This window comes from Microtus oregoni, unplaced genomic scaffold (assembly GCF_018167655.1).
Source record: "Microtus oregoni isolate MIOR12 unplaced genomic scaffold, Mior012 000018F_ref0000195, whole genome shotgun sequence".
NCBI lineage: Eukaryota > Metazoa > Chordata > Mammalia > Rodentia > Cricetidae > Microtus > Microtus oregoni.
This window is the reverse complement of record NW_024543077.1, coordinates 11,816,606-11,834,436: the sequence shown is the minus strand read 5'-3', so window position 1 is coordinate 11,834,436 and position 17,831 is coordinate 11,816,606. Positions and strand designations below refer to the sequence as shown.

The window sequence follows — 17,831 nt, the reverse complement described above, 5'->3', positions numbered from 1 at the left end:
ATTGAAAGAATGGAGAGAATGAACAAAGGAATTTAACAGTATGTGTGGATATATGTGAATGATGGTGTGTGGAGCTGGAAAGGAGAAAATGAAACAAGGACTTTATGTATGCTTCTTTCTTACCTTAAGGACCACTGAGTAAAATTAATTCATAAATTAAATTTTGATTTTTAAGTATCTAATTTTATTGGATTTCTTTGGATTTATTATTCTTAATGTGAACAAGTTAAACTTCCTTATGTATTTCATACTAATATAAATAATATATGAAACTGTGTTTGTGAAGCCAGTGTTAAAATGGCTATGTGGAAAAGCCTCTTCCATCAGCAACATGTTTGCCATGCAAGGTCCAGATTCACTAAATCACGATGTATGTTAAAATTGGTACGCTTGTAGGGATTTTGAATTCTCTTACTCAGAATATAATATATAGTATTGCCAGAGCAGTGTTGAATGTACACATGTATATGAGTTTATAAACCCATTGTTAGAATGATCTCCTTTTCATCACCCTTTCCCAGTACTAATTGCCTCGATGCTGTTTTTGTGGAGGTGCCATACTCACCAAGATTGACCTTTCAGTCCCATTTTACCAAATTGTCAGTCCCTGACTCTCTGATTATAATATCTTCAAAAGTCACAGATTTGGAGGGAATACACAAAAGATGCAATTGTCAGGCATGACTTAGATGACATTCCACATTTGTGAAAGGTAACATTGCAATGTTGTGTGGTTTGAGTGCCTGCCATTGTTGTCTTGTAGTGTTGCCTCAATTATGGAGCAAATATCTAAGAATTTGAGTTCATAAAACGCCAACAGCATGTATCAATGAGTTTCACATCACTATATATAATAATGTACATTATTGGTTTGAAAGGAGTAGAGAACAAAGTCAACTTATGAGTATCTGTAAAAGCCAAAGTATCAAAATATGACAAAAATGCCTTGAATATTAAATTGAATATCCCAAATATTAAAATATAATAGAGATCGTGCAAACCTGAATTTATGCCCTCATGTTTCAACTATTACAGGTATATATAAACCAGTATACATAAGTATAAATTGTATGGAAAATCTGGTCTACTCATTTAAAGGTGGGAGTTATGTGGCCTTCATTTCATCTATCTTTCCCCTCAACCCCCCTCTTAAAAATTACAGAAAAATATATGTATTTATCATATATAATTCGTTATTTTCCTATGTATAGATAATCCACATTTTGTATATTTTTACCACTTATGGTTGCTTTTATTATATTAATACTCACTTAACACCTATTGTTGTAGTTTTCTGAAGGAAACAACAAATGTATTCACTTTTACTTAACAGCTCCCTGAATGTTTTTCTTATACAGATTAGACTTCTCTAATAAAACAGAATGGAATGAAATCTTGGGGGAGCCTCTCCTTTTTAACAACACAGGCAAAGCTAGAGACATTATGTTAAATCAAGTAAGATAGGCACAAAAAGATAAATACTTCAGGGTTTCATTTATATAAAATATGAAAACATGTATCTCATGAGTATAATAATCATTATCAGAGGTGAAGAAGCTAGGCAATGGGTTTAAAAAGTTGAGTTCTGAAATTTTGAACAGAAGTAATCTGAAAAGGATTATTGGTGTTACCAGTAGTTATGACATATTTTGCAGGCTCAAATATTTCTATTGTTGAGAAATATATGTGTTTGAATAAAGTAAACATGGTAAGATCCATGCCGGGCGGTGGTGGTGCATGCCTTTAATCCCAGCACTCGGGAGGCAGAGGCAGGCAGATCTCTGTGAGTTCGAGGCCAGCCTGGTCTACAAGAGCTAGTTCCAGGACAGGAACCAAAAGCTACGGAGAAACCCTGTCTCGAAAATCCAATAAAAAAAAAAATGGGAAGATCCATGATGCTTTTTAATACATATTTCCTAACTGTGTGTTTTCTCAGATGGTTTGATGTGTTTGATAAATTCTACAGTTATTATATCTAATATCTTAATATAAAAATATTGCGTACTCACTCAGAAAGGACAAAGTCATCACAGAGTCTATAGGTGAGAAAAGGAAGCCCTGAGCTGAGAAGCAAGAAAAAATACAACTCCATATCACTTCAGAAGGAAAATTAAAAATGTGTGGGTGTGAGGAGAAGGTGTAATCACAATGCTGAGATGAGAGATGGTATGCAATTGCCCTTGGGGTCAAGGTTAAAACTCCTCATTTTCAGTCCACTCCATCTAGCTTCCCTCTCTCCAAGACACACTCTCATCTCTGTTTCCCTTCAGAAAAGAGCAAACCTCCAAGAGAAGACTACCAACTAGGATAAAATGAGATAGAATTAGACAAGGGAAAAACCCTAGTATCAATAGTTGGACAAGGCAACTCAATCGGAGGAAAAGAGTCCCAAAAGCAAACAAAACCATCAGAGACACCGCTATTCCCACTATCAGGTTTCCCACCAGAATGCCAACCTAACAGTCACAGCATATGCAAGAGAACCTGGTGCACCCCATGCAGACTTGCTGCTTCAGTCTCTGTGACCCCATGTGAGCCTGGCTGAGTTGATTATGAGAGTCGTGTTCTCCTGGTGTCCTCCATTCCCTCTGACTCCTATAACCTTTCTGCCCCTCTTCTGTGGGATTCCTCTAACCTCAAGAAGAGGGACCTGATAGAGATCTCCAACTTTGACTTTCTCTCTGCATGTTGTCTGGCTGAAGGTCTCTGCATCTACTCCCATCTGTTATTGTAATAAGGCTGCTTGTTCGTTTCCCAGTTGCCCAGCCTTGAAATAACCACTCAGAAACTATATTAATTAAATAACTGCTTGGCCTATTAGCTCTAGTTTCTTATTTGCTAACTCTTACATCTTAGTTTAACCTATCTCTATTAATCTGAGGTCATGGCCTACCAGCAAAGTTTCAGCATGTCTGTCTCCAGTAGTAGCTCTATGACTTCTCTCTTACTCTGCCCTTCTTTCTCCCAGCATTCATTTTAGTTTTCCCTGCCTAGCTAAATTCTGCCCTGCTGTAGGTCTAAAGCAGTTTCTTTATTCACCAATGGTATTCACAGCATAAACAGGAGAATCTCACATCAATCTGATGTCAGAGGAAGACTTTTGGATGACAACTGAAAATGCCTCTGATCTATGAGTATAACTGAATATCATTTCATTTTTCCCTTCCTTCCTTCCTTCTTCCTTCCTTCCTTCCTTCCTTCCTTCATTCCTTCCTTCCTTTGGCTGGTCATGATTGGGTTTATCCTAGTTCTGTAGGCTTTTCAGTCTCTGGTTGATGGCCATCCAAGCAGTAGAGGGAATGCGCTCACACTTGGTGCTGTGGCCCTCAGGAAGTTAAACACATTGATTGATAACTCACACACATTCTGTTCCTCCATTACCCAAGGACAACTTGAGGCAGGACAGATTGTAGGTGGAAGGTTTTGGGGGTTGTTGTCCAGGTTTCTCTTTCCATAGAGTGCAGAATACCTTGGTGAACCAAAGAGACAAGAATGTAGGTGTGAAGGTACTATTCAGGCACCAACTTAACCTCTCTACCTTCACAGAGCTGTCTGGATGTTGTTGTCAGCAATAGGGCTCCTCTGTCAATTTTCAGGGAGAAACATTTCCTTGTTCCATGAGCCTGGGTTGTTTAAGAATCACCATAGGAACCCTGCAGCCAAATACTCAATCAAATGTAACACATTCCCACCACAGGAAACTTTATCCTGGCTACAGAAGATGGCCAAATCAGACTCCCTACCCTTCATGACTAGGAGTCCTTATTGTCAACTTCATAGATTCCTAGAAGTTTCCACTACACTAAATTTCTACCCCCAAAGCTCCCCAATTCCAGCTGTCTCTCCTCAAACTCTCTGCCTTCATCCTGCTCCCCTCCACACACCTGCTCCTTCCTGTTCCTTGTACTTTCTGCCCCAAGTCTACCCATAACACTTTCCCCTTCCAAATGAGGTCTACACATCCCCACTCCAGCGTATTTTTAATATTATTCACTTAACATCAGTATTTTGAAATGCATATACTTGTGTGTATGAAGATCTTACTTTTATTGCTAATACTTATTCTGCCAAGTGGTTATAATGAAATTATTTTTTTCCAATCTAGTGTTGGTTGATGATCAGTTTTATTTTGAGTATTTGAAAATTGATTTTCTATAAGTTATTGCAGATATGTCTTTTAGTGGGTGTGTACCTGTTTCTCTTGGAGAAAAATCCCTTAGAATACAAAGGGCACTTCCCAGAAAAAGGACTGGGAGTTGATAAATAGACAAAATGTTTTAGTGAGTGTTCTTGATGGTTTGGTAAATATAACAAGACAAAGGCAACTTAAGAAGGGAAAGGCTTATTTCAGCACAGTCTGTCATGGTGGGGAAACATGGTTACAAGAGGTGGAGGCAGGTGTTATCTCCCCAAGTGTACATAATCAGGAAGCGGGGTGTTGTGAATGCTCCTGTTCAACTAGCTTCCCCCAAGGCTGAGATACAAATGGTGCTGCCCACATTTAGAATGAACCCTCCCACCTTGATTAATCAAGATAATCCCTCATAGGCATGCCTGATGGTTGCCTCCTAGTGATTTTAGATCCTGTCATGTTGATAATCAATAGTAAGCATCGCATTGTTCAGCACAGTTCCTCTTCACAGAAAGAAGAGTGCTTTTATAAATGATTAGACTCCAGATGCTTTGCGTTTTTCTTTAGATCCGCTGGGGTTTGCTATTTGCTTATTTTTGTTTGTTCGTTTCTGGATTTCCTATAGCGTCTGACAAATTCTCTTCCTATTGTTAGAAAACTATATCTTTCTTTGATTATGAAAATTTTTGCTTCTCATATTCTGTAGATGCTTTAAAGATTCTCATGCATTTAGACTCTGGGTATCTTCTTGCTGACTTGGCACTTTAATCATTATGAATGTTTGTTTTATCTATGGTAATGCTTTTCACGTATACATATTCTAGGATATATGTTCCTTTACTTTCTAGTGACGTGATAAGCTCCATGAGCAAAAGCAATTAGAGAGGCAAGGACTTAATTCAGTGTACAGTTGTGGTGCCTCATGAAGTGAGTCAGGGTAACAACCCAAGCAAGAAGGTAGAGGCAGTAATTGAGCAGAAGCCTGGAGACAGTAGATTACTCATCCTGCTGTATCTCTACGACCCAAGAGTCCTAAACCCCTTGACATTAACTTAATATCTTCATTAATTTTTGGTTATATCTAACTCCATTTTGTATTCTTAATGTTTTCCTTAATGAATTTTTTTCTTTACTTAGCCTTTCAAATTTTCTATTTAAATTATCATTTTCCTTTTCATTTTCCTAGTCTTACGTCCCAACAATTCCGTATGGTTGTATGTTTCTTTGTCTTGTAGCCTGTTGGCTTGCTTGTTTGATTTTAATATAACAAATAAATCTAGAGAATGTGGATCATACTTTGTCACATTCTGTATTTTCCTCATTGCCTTCGTCTCCTACAAGTTTTTAGTGATTGATTTCATGTGTTGTTGTTTGCCATTATTATTTTTCTTAACTGATTTCCATGTGTCAAGTAATTTCATGGTAGACATTGGTGTTGATGAATGAGATACCAGAGCAGTTTTGTAATTGCTCCTAAGATTGGAAATGAGATTGATGCTAAAATGGATTAGAGGTTGTGTTGTAGATTATTACATTGAAAATGTTCACTGTGGACCCCAAATGATACATATAGAAACCAGTATCTTCAGGTTTCTCTGGTAGCATGCACGGATGCAGTGTTTGACTGTTGTTAACATTTTTGGAGCAATCTAAGGACGTTGATATTTTCATAGCAATTCCTATGTCTTCCAGTAGGATTTACATGCAGTGCTAATCAACTCTCCATGTCATTAGTTATAATTGTCTTGCTTATCCTAAGTTTGCCAACTCCCCTTCTCTACATAAATTGATTTCATGGTAATTTGTCATTCTCTAAAGTTCTGGCAATGTTCTAGTTTTATGGTTGCTTTTTTATTATTCTCTTGAACTTAGAGAATGAATAGATTTCTCTTTGTTATTATACTCTGCTATCCCTTCCTCTGGAGTTAAGGGAGGCAGAGGAAGCTTGCCTGGTTTAATTAGAATTTGCCTGATATTCTTAACAAATAATCAAGTACATTTTACTTAGTCCTGCTTCTCTACAGTATTATTATAAATGATGACGACGTGTATCCACAGATCTGATGGGGATAGAAACTCCCCCATCTACTTTTCAGAAACAGATGTCTAAAGTGACAATGGTTAATATGTCTTTCCTCTTTTGTGACCAAATTTTAAGGATCATTTTATATAACTATTGGCACCTATACTGCAGTAAGAGACAGAAAACTCCATCTGTCTGCTTTAATTCAAGCTAAGTTGTTTTAGTAAGAAGTTGATGGAGGAAGGTTTGGACATTGTTGGCTGAAACGATGCTTTGGGATGATCTGCAGATTTCATTACTCATGTTATTTCTGTTCTACTATTACGGCAGGTAATTGACTATGGTTTAAGTGGGAGTATAGACTAAAATTCAGTTGCAGTTCATCTGGGTTTCATCAAAACTATATCCCTGTTGGGCCACAACTGGCCTTTGAAACAATTTATGTCTACAAGTACTACCCAGATTCACTGGGGAATTGCCTGAGGTCCGAGGCAGTTGCCATGGAAACAGCCCCAGTCCTTTCTTCTTCTGTAATTGCTTTACAGAATTTAACAAGAAATGAACGTAACAATAAAGAAAGAAGTATAAGGAAATAATGTATTTGTAATAGTTGCATTTGCAGAATGTTGTCTATAAATCTGAATGTAACTATTGAAACTACACGTCAAAAGTTAGGACTTAAAACCTCACTTTTTAAGGACCCCTTGTTTTACTTCATTCTAAATATGTTGGTACCAGTTATCTTGAGCTTCCATCATCAAGTTCATTTTTGTTGTTGCTTCAAAGTTGCAAAATAAAAATTTCGCACCAAACCATAGAATTATTTTTCACCAAAAGACTGGATTTCAGAGGAAACCTCTAAATATGCTATATTTTAATTATGCTTCTCAAACATGATTAGATATTTTCAAAAAAGACTATGGGATTATATTCAGAAAATGTCCTTACTGAACAATACGGCTATGAAACTGGCACCACTTTTTGAAATGACTTTAAAGAGTATTAAACTGTTCAACTGTGACCCTTTAAAATATAAATTTCAATTTCAACCTGAAAAGCAACAATAGTAGTAGAATCTAAGATAAAGGTCCCTTAACATCTATTAGCATGCTAAGAGCTATAGGCTCCTCAGAATTTCAAATCCTCTTTGGATATTGAATGTGAAGCTATTGCAAGGAAACACATGTAAAATACAAAGATAAATAAAACAAACACATGCACAATCATGAAATCACAGGACATCAAGACATTATGGCTCACATGAGCAATGCCAATTATAGTTTTATAATTTAATTATGACCTTAACTAGCCTCGTTGAGCAGACAGAATCCCTCATACAATGAAAGCTACTGGAAGATAGGCACTCTGCCTCATATTAGGTAGGGAAGAAAACATTATACAGATATATTCAAGCTTTTACATGTGTGTACTAAATAGCATGAAAGTATTCTTTCAACCCTTCCTATTACTCTCAATTATTTCTTAAGGATTAAAAGAATAAATTGCTTGAAGTTGCCATTTTATTTATTTATTTATTAAAGATTTCTGCCTCCTCCCCGCCACTGCCTCCCATTTCCCTCCCCCTCCCTCATCAGCCTGAAGAGTAATCAGGGTTCCCTGCCCTGTGGGAAGTCCAAGGACCACCCACCTCCTTTTAGGTCTAGTTAGGTGGGCATCCAAGCTGCCTAGGCTCCCACAAAGCCAGAAGTGCAGTAGGATGAAAACCCAGTACCATTGTTCTTGAGTTCTCAGCAGTCCTCATTGTCCGCTATGTTCAGCAAGTCCGGTTTTATCCCAGGCTTTTTCAGACCCAGGCCAGCTGGCCTTGGTGAGTTCCCGATAGAACATCCCCATTGTCTCATTGTGTGGGTGCACCCCTCGTGGTCCTGACTTCCTTGCTCGTGCTCTCTCTCCTTCTGCTCCTGATTTGGACCTTAAGATTTCTGTCCGGCGCTCCAATGTGGGTCTCTGTGTCAGTCTCCTTTCATCGCCTGATGAAGGTTAATATTTAGGAGGATGCCTATATGTTTTTCTTTGGGTTCACCTTCTTATTTAGCTTTTCTAGGATCACGAATTATAGGCTCAATGTCCTTTATTTATGACTAGAAACCAATTATGAGAGAGAACATCCCATGTTCCTCTTTTTGGTTCTGGCTTACCTCACTCAGGATAGTGTTTTCTGTTTCCGTCCATTTGCATGCAAAATTCAAGAAGTCATTGTTTTTTACTGCTGAGTAGTACTCTAATATGTATATATTCCACACTTTCTTCATCCATTCTTCCATTGTCATTTAAAAGAGGGGTAGTTGGATGGATGTGTGCCTCCGTTGTGAAATTATTTCAACTGGACTACCTTATTAATCAATATGAACCTTATTCCACAAACCACCCAACTCTATTCAAACTCTGGGCTTCACCTAAATATGTCTCATGAAAATATCAGTACTTTTTAATTCTCAGCACATGTACAATACTGCTTAATGTATGACTTGCAAATTCTGTGCCATTTGGGAACTGAAATTCTGTTCATTAGCATTGCATTCACTAGTAATTGCTCAGTTAACATGTTGATTATTCTATTAGACATAATTTGTTAAAATGTCATATCTGTGCTTACTTATATAATTTCTTATGGTTTCTAATAATATATCAGAATACTTGTCTAAAAAATTACTTTGACAAGTATCTATAGACTTTAGTATCAAACCCAAGAATGCATGAGAATGTCTATTGACTTTACCTTAACACATGTTGATTGGTTTTCTTTCCCTCATAATCATAAAAACATCTTAATTAGACCTTAAAATACAACATAGAAGATTTGATACACTACAGAAAGAAGGAGGTAAAAGTAAGAGTATCCCAGTATATAATTGCTACATTTTATATATTAGTCTCTTTTTACTAAATAAATGAAAATTAGTGCTGAAATATTATTTAGAGAAAATTATTCACAATCCATGTAAGTATAGAGAAAAAAAGAAATAAGAAAGGCAAACTGATTTGTCTCATATCACATACTGAAGCAAGCAATATATGGAAATAAAAATGTTGAGCCTACTGAGACTGATTATTTTCCCTTACTAGAAGCATGTGGTATTCATTCCCAATATTTTCCAAATTTTAAAATGTATCCTTTTGAAAAAACTTGCCCCAGGCAGAAGATAAATTATGACATTTACATTCTGTGAATGAAGTAAATCTTTACCTTGAGTTCATGGTTGAGCACACAGAGTCAGTCGACAAAAGTAATGACCCTAATGCCACTCATCCAACAAAAATGATACTGTCAGCGTTTTGACGAATTTATATTTTCAACTAAGAGACCACCAAGTCACAGCAATATTCTAGACCAACTGCTAGTCTAGACTTTGATGCTAGACAGAGGTGCCTCCTGAGTGAAGTCCTTCCACATCCCTCAGGGTAGGAGAACACACATCTGAGACGCATTAGTTGAAATTCCACTCAACTATTGATTGCCAAGTTTGCATGGAGTGATCACAGAAGAAACGTAAAGAAGCTAAGAAAAACTTCACACTAAAATCCACAGCCGACAGACAGGGCTCATGCAACAGAGAGGAAAACTAAAATTTCTCCCCATGCTCCATGACCATTTGAAACTTAAAGTTCACCTATTTTCAACAGGGGCATCAGGGAAGCCAGAATTGAGTTTTGAGACTAAGCATCACTCTGTGGGGCACAAATAGCTACACACATGTTATTCCTTCTCTGGAAGTTTGAGTGGCCAGAGAAGAGGAAACTTTGCCGGTGATATAGTCTTTTTATTATTCATTTTCTGAATATTTCAAATATCCCAGGTAGTATGGTTAATTATTAGAATAAAATGATTACTGTATAATCCAGAGAATGCCTTCGTGGGAACTGAACTCTAAAATTTTCAGTCATATGTGTTAAGGCTGAAAATGGTAGAGCGCCCGCATCTCAGCCTTCACTTTGCTTTAACAGACCATCAGTGTACTGCGAATTAATCTCATTAGTTGCAAATATAGACAAGTAAGAAAATGTAAAACTGACTAAAACATGTATGGAATAGCTGCATATCAAACTACCCATGCAGAGAGCGTATGGAAATTGCTTAGTGGGTATATTTTAAAATGTATTTCTTTCATTTTTACTTGGTGCAGATGTTTTTCGGCATGCATGCACACGTACGGCTTGCATGTCTCGTGCCCTGGAAGGTCAGAAAGGGCAGCAGAGTCTCTGCAATTGGGGGTAACTATCTCTTTGAACCAACATTTGAATGCTGGTATGTGAACTCAGGTCCTCTGATAGGGGAACAAATGATCCTAACCACTGAGGCATTTCTCAAGGTCTTAATAGTTTTACTAATAAAGAGATACTTCTTGATCAAGTTGACATTTGTAATGAAGGAAATTGTCTTCCGTGATTCTTTGATATGAGTGCATTCTGGATGGAAGGAATTCATGCAACAATTCTTAAGAAATTACCAAGAAATGTGCTAAAACAGAAGACACAATTTTACTAAAATAATGTCAGTTAGAACAAGAGTATCTTATACCTCTTCCAGAGTTCTTACGATGTAAATCATTGGTGAAGAGTTAAGCAATGTGATTTGAAACTAAATTGTCAAAGACTATGTATTAATTTAAAGTATTTGTCAGAGAGTTATTCATTTACTGCAGATTCCTTTAGGATGTATATTTCCTCAAAGACACTTCTCCTAAGAAGCATTTTGACGCCCCTGTGAGGCTGCTCTTTCTAACAAAACTTAAGCCACTCAATGCACGTGTGTGTATATTTCCCTTGATGTGCCCACAGGTGTGGTACAAAATAGGAAAGCTGTTGTTGACTTTGGAAATCTGAGGCAGAAATAATAGAATTAGTTGAAGGGTGGAGTTAATTTTTACCTACAGCTGTCTGATTTTCTTTGGAAATACAATGTATTTTGAAATTCATAAAGTAATATTAAAACAATAAAAAGATGATGCCCCTGATATAGTTTTCACTACTGTCTGCAGTTTATACACTTCTCACCCTCCCCATCCCTGCACACAGGCAATCACTCACGATACTGTTTTTAAACACGAGGTTTTTTTTTAAAGAGAAACGGAAATATTCTTTTTCACCTGCTCCTTGTCTTGACCACCCTGCCGACTATCAGGTAAATTGGAGTGGGTAGTGTTTCCTCTACAAACGAATTGCTCTTCTCTGGCCTACAAGCTACTAAAAACCCGTTGATTAGCATGCAGAAGGAAGCCCTGACATGCGTGCACCATTCGAAAGCAAGTGTGAGAAAGCAGCCCCAAGGCCTTTGAGAAGATGGGCTTTCAGAGTACTGAAGTGCTGCTACTAGCTCTGAATAGGCAATTATGCCAGTCCATTGCACAGGGCACCGTGGATTACACAGCCACGATGGTGCTCCCCAACAGCAATTGGTCCAGATGTTTAAATTCTGATTATGCTCGACTTAGAAACCTTCGAAAATATATGCTTTAATTATAGACATGGAAATAATTACTTCTCTTCCTCATCCATCACCCTGCCACGGCTGAGATTTTTCTAACTAAGGCTTTGTTTGATGCATTTGTAAACATACATTCTATCATTTTGCTGCAAACACATCCCAATTACTGCTTGTATATAATTTACTCGATGAAATATGTAAATGATATCTCCACATATTTATTAATATATTCACCAATTAGAGTTCATCTAGCTGGCCAACATGAAACAATTTCATAGAATAGGACAAGATGTTTCCCAAAATGTAAGTAGCTATGAACCATGCAATAATTTGTTGAACCTAATAATAAATATGTCAAAGGCTTCAGCACTTACAGCATACGGCTGTCTTCTAAAGGACGGAGCTGCAGTGGTACGTTAATACATTCTTTGTGAGTTCATTCCTGGAGCCGCTGGCCTTCACGGACTATAGTGCCATTAGTGGCAGCCTCTCTGACAAGGTTTGATGAGGGTAATTAGCAGTCCAGTCTGTGAGCTCTGATGCTGCGTCCTCTGTCAGTACGTTTCCACTTTGTGTGCTTTCCATTAGACAACACACGGAGTGCAGCGTCTGTTGTTCATAGTAACGGTTTGTGTTTCTCACTTCCAATTTTAGTTTGATCCACTGGAGTCATTAGACAGCACCCAGATTATTTCTCAAGGGATTATGACATTATGATGACGGATTGTTTAATAGAGACAGAGATTCAGTATAATTCACTTCTGAGTCAGTTATTCGAAATGAAGTAGTCACAATGTATAGCAGCCTATCCACTTAGAACCAAGTGTTACCTTCCAGTTGCGTCTTCTTCTTGCCCATTTTGCGCCTTCCAAATTATCCCTGACAATTAGACAGCATTTAACAGGCATCGTGTTTATCTTCGCAGGCGTGGTGACACCTAAGGTGACTAAGAATGGCGAAAAGAGTCTCTATTTGGTAAAGAACTGAAAAGAATAGAAAATGAGAAGTGATTCCACTTGTTGGCTGAGTGGTTAGCGTTAGATAAGCGGATTTGTAGTGAGGTCATCAGTCACAATTGGATGGTAATTTGAAAATGGATTAGCTTAAAAGTAGCAATTTCTGCCCGATGGGTTTCACTGAAAGAGCCTGCCTCATTCTGTAAGAGACCTCATAAACTGGCAGAGATCAATGCCTACCTAATGTGGTATTATGCACTGGGCACACTCCAGTGATTACAGCACAGCTGTGGCTGGCTTTTCCTCGCTACTTCTTTAACACTTGCACGGCAGGTGCCCCGCATGACTATTTGGCCCAAAGGAATAAACTTGTTAGCGAATTAAATGGACTGGGGGCAGCTTTGCCTCCTAAGTAGCTACTCACTCAATGGACAGTGAAGGGTACCGGTAGCCTGAACCCAGTAATAAATAAGGACTAAGTGATGTCCAAGAAGGAAATAGCTCCTCCCATGCCTAGGTGGTGCTTTCCTGCTTGGAGAGGCTATGATGTGTCGGCCTTGCTTTTGTAGCTTTAAAGAACATGGTAACATAAATTTTCATTTTGAAATTTGTAATGCTTTAAATGTTAGAACTTCATATTAAAATGTATAAGGCAGCAATACATATGTAAGGGTTTTGTTGTTGTTTAGGATGGAGCATGTACATTAGATGTCGGAGGATGAGAAGGAATTCAGTCAAGCACATTTTAAATAAAATTTGAGCATGAGACATTAGCGATAGTCTTTGTATTCTTTAAAAAATTCCTCTCTCTGTGTGTGTGCACGCTTGAGGCGCGTGAGCGTGAGCGCGCATGTTTGTGCACATGCAGTCGCGCATGTGGCCATGCCTTGGTACATAATGTGCATATGGGAATCAGAGGACATTTTCTGGGAGTCACTGCTCTTCTTCCACTATATGGGATCTGGAATTTGAACCTATTTAAATGGCAGACACCTTTACTCTCCGAGCCGTCTTCCCAGCTCCATATTTGCATTCTTGTGTTCATAAATTTCTATAAATTTCTGTGCCAATTATTTAAATAAGGCAGGAATGAAAAATTAGCAGCATCTATGTAGTTGGAAATCCAAATATTTACAGTCAAATAATAAAATTTACCTGTATCTCTAGACAAACAATGATTTTTGTTTGAAAATTCCATCTTGCACCTCATCAATGGATGTATTGTGTTATGAAATGGAATAATATAAAAAAAACTTTCTGGATTAATGCAACAGTCAGAAAAGAGTCTATATTGGGAATGATTTATGACTAATTACCTGAAATTGGTCTAAAAAATATGAGGTATATATTGTGAACTCCCCCCCCCTTGCTCTATAAAATATATGTCCTATTATACATTCAATAACCAAACTTGTTAGGTTTCATTCAACTATCTGCACAATTTGAGTTGAAACTGGCATAAATACTATATGATATAATTCTATAATTACACAAATAATACTAATGAAATTTGGTTGCAAAAGAAAAGATTTCCAGTCCCCAATTAGTTTGCAATCTACATTTTTAAAATTCTTTTTAAAAGCTGTTATTCATAACTTTCTCACTTACAATCCCAAAAGCAACAGATATCTTGAAATTACCGATAAAAATCAGACTTCTCCAAGGGAAGAGAAGAAACCATTGGAATGCAGGCAGGCTGAGGATAAAGAGGTGTTCTGAGACTTTCTGTGACTTCAGTGTGCATCCAAAAATCACATTTGAGCTACATATGTAACTCAGTTGATAGATGTATGCTTATCATGCATGAAGCCCTGTCTTTGACACAAATCTCTGTATGATGCCAAGCCAAGCTCATGTCTGTGATTTAAAGGCTTGTGAGGTAACAGGAGGAGAATAAAAATTTCAAAGTCATCCATGTCTACAGAAATAGCTTCAAGCAAACCTGGACTACATGATAAACAATATTCAAAAATATCAAAAGAGGACATAAAATAAATTGGTTAGACTAAATCTCTGTCCTAACTAATTTTTAGTGACAGAAATTAATTCAACACTCATATTTGAGCAAAGCGGATAAGACAAATTTTGAATAATTTAAAGATTTACGATTAGTAAAGTTACCTTGTCTTTACCTAAAAATTGCGTGTGTGTGCGTGTGTGTGTGTGTGTCTGTATATCTGTGAGAAATATAGGAAAATGGATCCTAACTTTGCCTATGCATGTGGAGCGGTGGCTGATACTAAGATAGGTAATGCTGTAATGAAGGCAAGTATTGCGAACATCACATTTATATAGTTCAGCACTGAACAATATTGTTATCATTTGTATACCTTATAAAAAGTTTAATAACCTTTCTCTGTATGGTACTAGAACTATCCGATGCTGACGAGCCGTAAAGGCACACACAAGTTTGCAGTGGCCATGACAAGCCTCTTGTGAGCAAGCAGCATTTAGTGGGCACCAGGGTTTCTTTATACAGTGGCCCCAGGACAGAATGTTCTAGTTTCTCTTTATACACACTACCACAAACCTGAAATAAAAATGATTGGTTTGGGCTCTGTTTCTTTTTCCTTTTCTTTTCTTTCTTATTCTATTTTCGTATGTTCAATTTTTTTTAAGCATCTTTAGTAGTTGCTGCTGGCCTTCAATTCACTGTATAGTTGAGGATAACCTTGAATTTCTGTTCCTCCTCTCTCTACCTCATAAGTCTGGATATTACAATTTTACAGCACAGTGGCCAGGTTTGGGTGGTAACATATTTTTCTGGGTAAAGAAATCTATAGATTGTGTCCTTTTCAGATTTTAAAATTTAAGGAAAGAGCTATAGAAATTTGAAAATAAAATACACTCTTCACTGAGGTCTAAGAACTTCAGTTAAAAGGGTAGCGTGCAGTCAGTCATAACCTCTTTACCTATTACAAAATTCTACCCAATTGTCTAGATTATTTTAGCATAATCCAGTGTATATATGTATCAAAATATCACATGGTATTCCATCTATATGGGCAATTTACAATTAGTGACCGAAACTCACAAGAATGGCATCTGAGATCTGTAGTTAATAGGTTACAGCATTCTAGTTTTTCAAATACAGTGCTCAAAGAAAGCATTCCTCTAAAATAATTGGAAACTAGAGCTAATAGTTCATCTAGGAAACAAGTAAACTTTAGGTTACAAAAAGGATCCTACTGTAAGCAAAGCAAAGATCTCAGTGGATCTGACAAGGTGCGGAACGCAGTGGCAGAAATAAAGACCGCATTAGGAAAAGACAACTTTAGAGCAATGGACTTGGTAGGACAAACTCGAGACTGCCTCTTGTGGGTGCAGTTTAAAACCAGAGTGATTAAAAATGAGGCGGTCATACATTGAAAATGTAAATGATGTGTCAATTAAGTTGGTGATTCCGAGAATAGAACCTAGGGCGCTGCTCATACTCAGCATGTGGCTTTCCTACATAGCTTCCACAGTCCTGCTACTGGCTCTAAATGGATGAAAACACAGTTCTTTACAATGAGCAGCCAGGGCAATAGTAGCCTATCCAGAACCTCAAACAGTAGAGTGCAACGGTCAACAATGAGAACGAGGCAAGGGGAGGAGGCCTGGGTGGATCTCCTGCCCTTGCTGTATTCTTTTCCCCTCCACTTTGGTTCAGTTTCTCGAACCCCTGTGTCTGTGAGATGGGAGGAAACAATAGTTACCGATTGATAGAGTTACTCTGTGGACAAAACAGATAAAGTGAAATCATTTAAGACTCCTATGGGTTAGGCTTTCTCTTGTCTCTCAGACACTTGTATTTTCTGTGTGTTGTTAAACAGATCCTATTATTTTGCTAGATAAACTGTTTTCAACAATTCCCAAAGTCTTGCTTTTCTAAAGAGGGGTATTATATCCAAATTCCGATTCTAATCCCACTCCTTCCTTTCTCTGTGCTCTGCATTCCTTTGGGTCCTGGCACTGAGTTCAGTGAAAACTTGAGATGTGAATGAAAGGGTTTGATTCGGATGGATGTCAAGCCAAAGCCACTACTGATGCCTTAATCTGCCTCAGGTCCTTCTCTTCCTTTCCAGAGAATAAGAATGAAAATTTGACTAGTAGGCATCTTTTTTCCTTGGAATGAAGAGATGAGATGAATTTATATTTTTAAACAAGCTTTATATGTAGAATTTGAGGGTTTATGCTATTACACAGCTATTTTTATTCCTTTCCCAATGAATATTTTGCTATCAAAATCCTTTTCTATGTAGCTTCTTTAATAAGAAACATCTTGTTACAGACAAAATGAAAGTCTTAGAAAGCAAAAAAGTAATACAGAAATACAGACTAGATCTTGTATTAGCTGTTGATGTCGCCTGTCTTTCTCGGTAATTAGTTGAAGGAGAAAGGCTACCGTTATTTAATAAATTAGAATTTATGAACTTCTATCGCCATGATTGCATTTTTGAAGAATTCAATTGTGATACAAATTGTCTGTGCCTGTGTGTTTACACACACCCACACACTTTTTCTCACACATTCTTGTTACACGCATATCACTTCCATTTCCTAGAACAGCCTTTGGCAAGGCTTGAAGTCTGACATTTCCATTTGCCTATGTCGAACGTCTTCCTACAAATTTTCAGGCACCTGCTATATCTTCTGTTTTTAAACAGTGAAGAAAATCTATTCGTTGTGAATAGAAGCTTGATTGTCTTCTCCAAACTCACTGGGGGCTGCAGGTAAACTCTACAAGTGAGTGAAACAAACGGACTGTCGCCGCCACAGCAGAAATAATAAGATAAAACAAAGTGTCCCCACATGGTCCAAACAGACATACAGGAGTCGACCAGTCCAGCAGAATGTGTCCCATGAGCCCTCCTCCGGCCTGCTGTTTTCCCTGTTGGGAGCCACATGGCTTTGATTCTGAAATAATTGTAAGAAAACGCAAGCCCTGGCGAAGGCTTTCTTAAAGCTGAGTGTCCCCACTGTGCTAAGCAGATCCCGAATGTGTGGATCTTTCGGAAACATTTGCTTGGTGCTTGTCTGGTTTTTATCCTCAGAAACACAATGGACCTATCAGGAAAGAAAAAAAAAAGTGGCAATATCTAGAAACCTGAGAGGGAGTTTTGATTGTGAGAAGAGAAAACTAATGGCCTTCTCCTTCTGACCTTCATTAACCTAGTCGGGAGTTGGGAAAACCACTGAGTTCCAAAGAAACACTACCACACGTGGGCCCAACATTCTACAGAAATCACTTAACCCTCTTTCAAAGAGGGATATTGGAGCTGAAAGGCACGT

General features: G+C 37.7%; 1 protein-coding gene across 1 annotated transcript in view; it reads left to right on the top strand.

The window, feature by feature from the left end:
- Positions 1-17,831, top strand: part of LOC121459013 (semaphorin-3A) — a 307,174-nt gene that overhangs the window by 10,322 nt on the left and 279,021 nt on the right. The window lies entirely within an intron of this gene.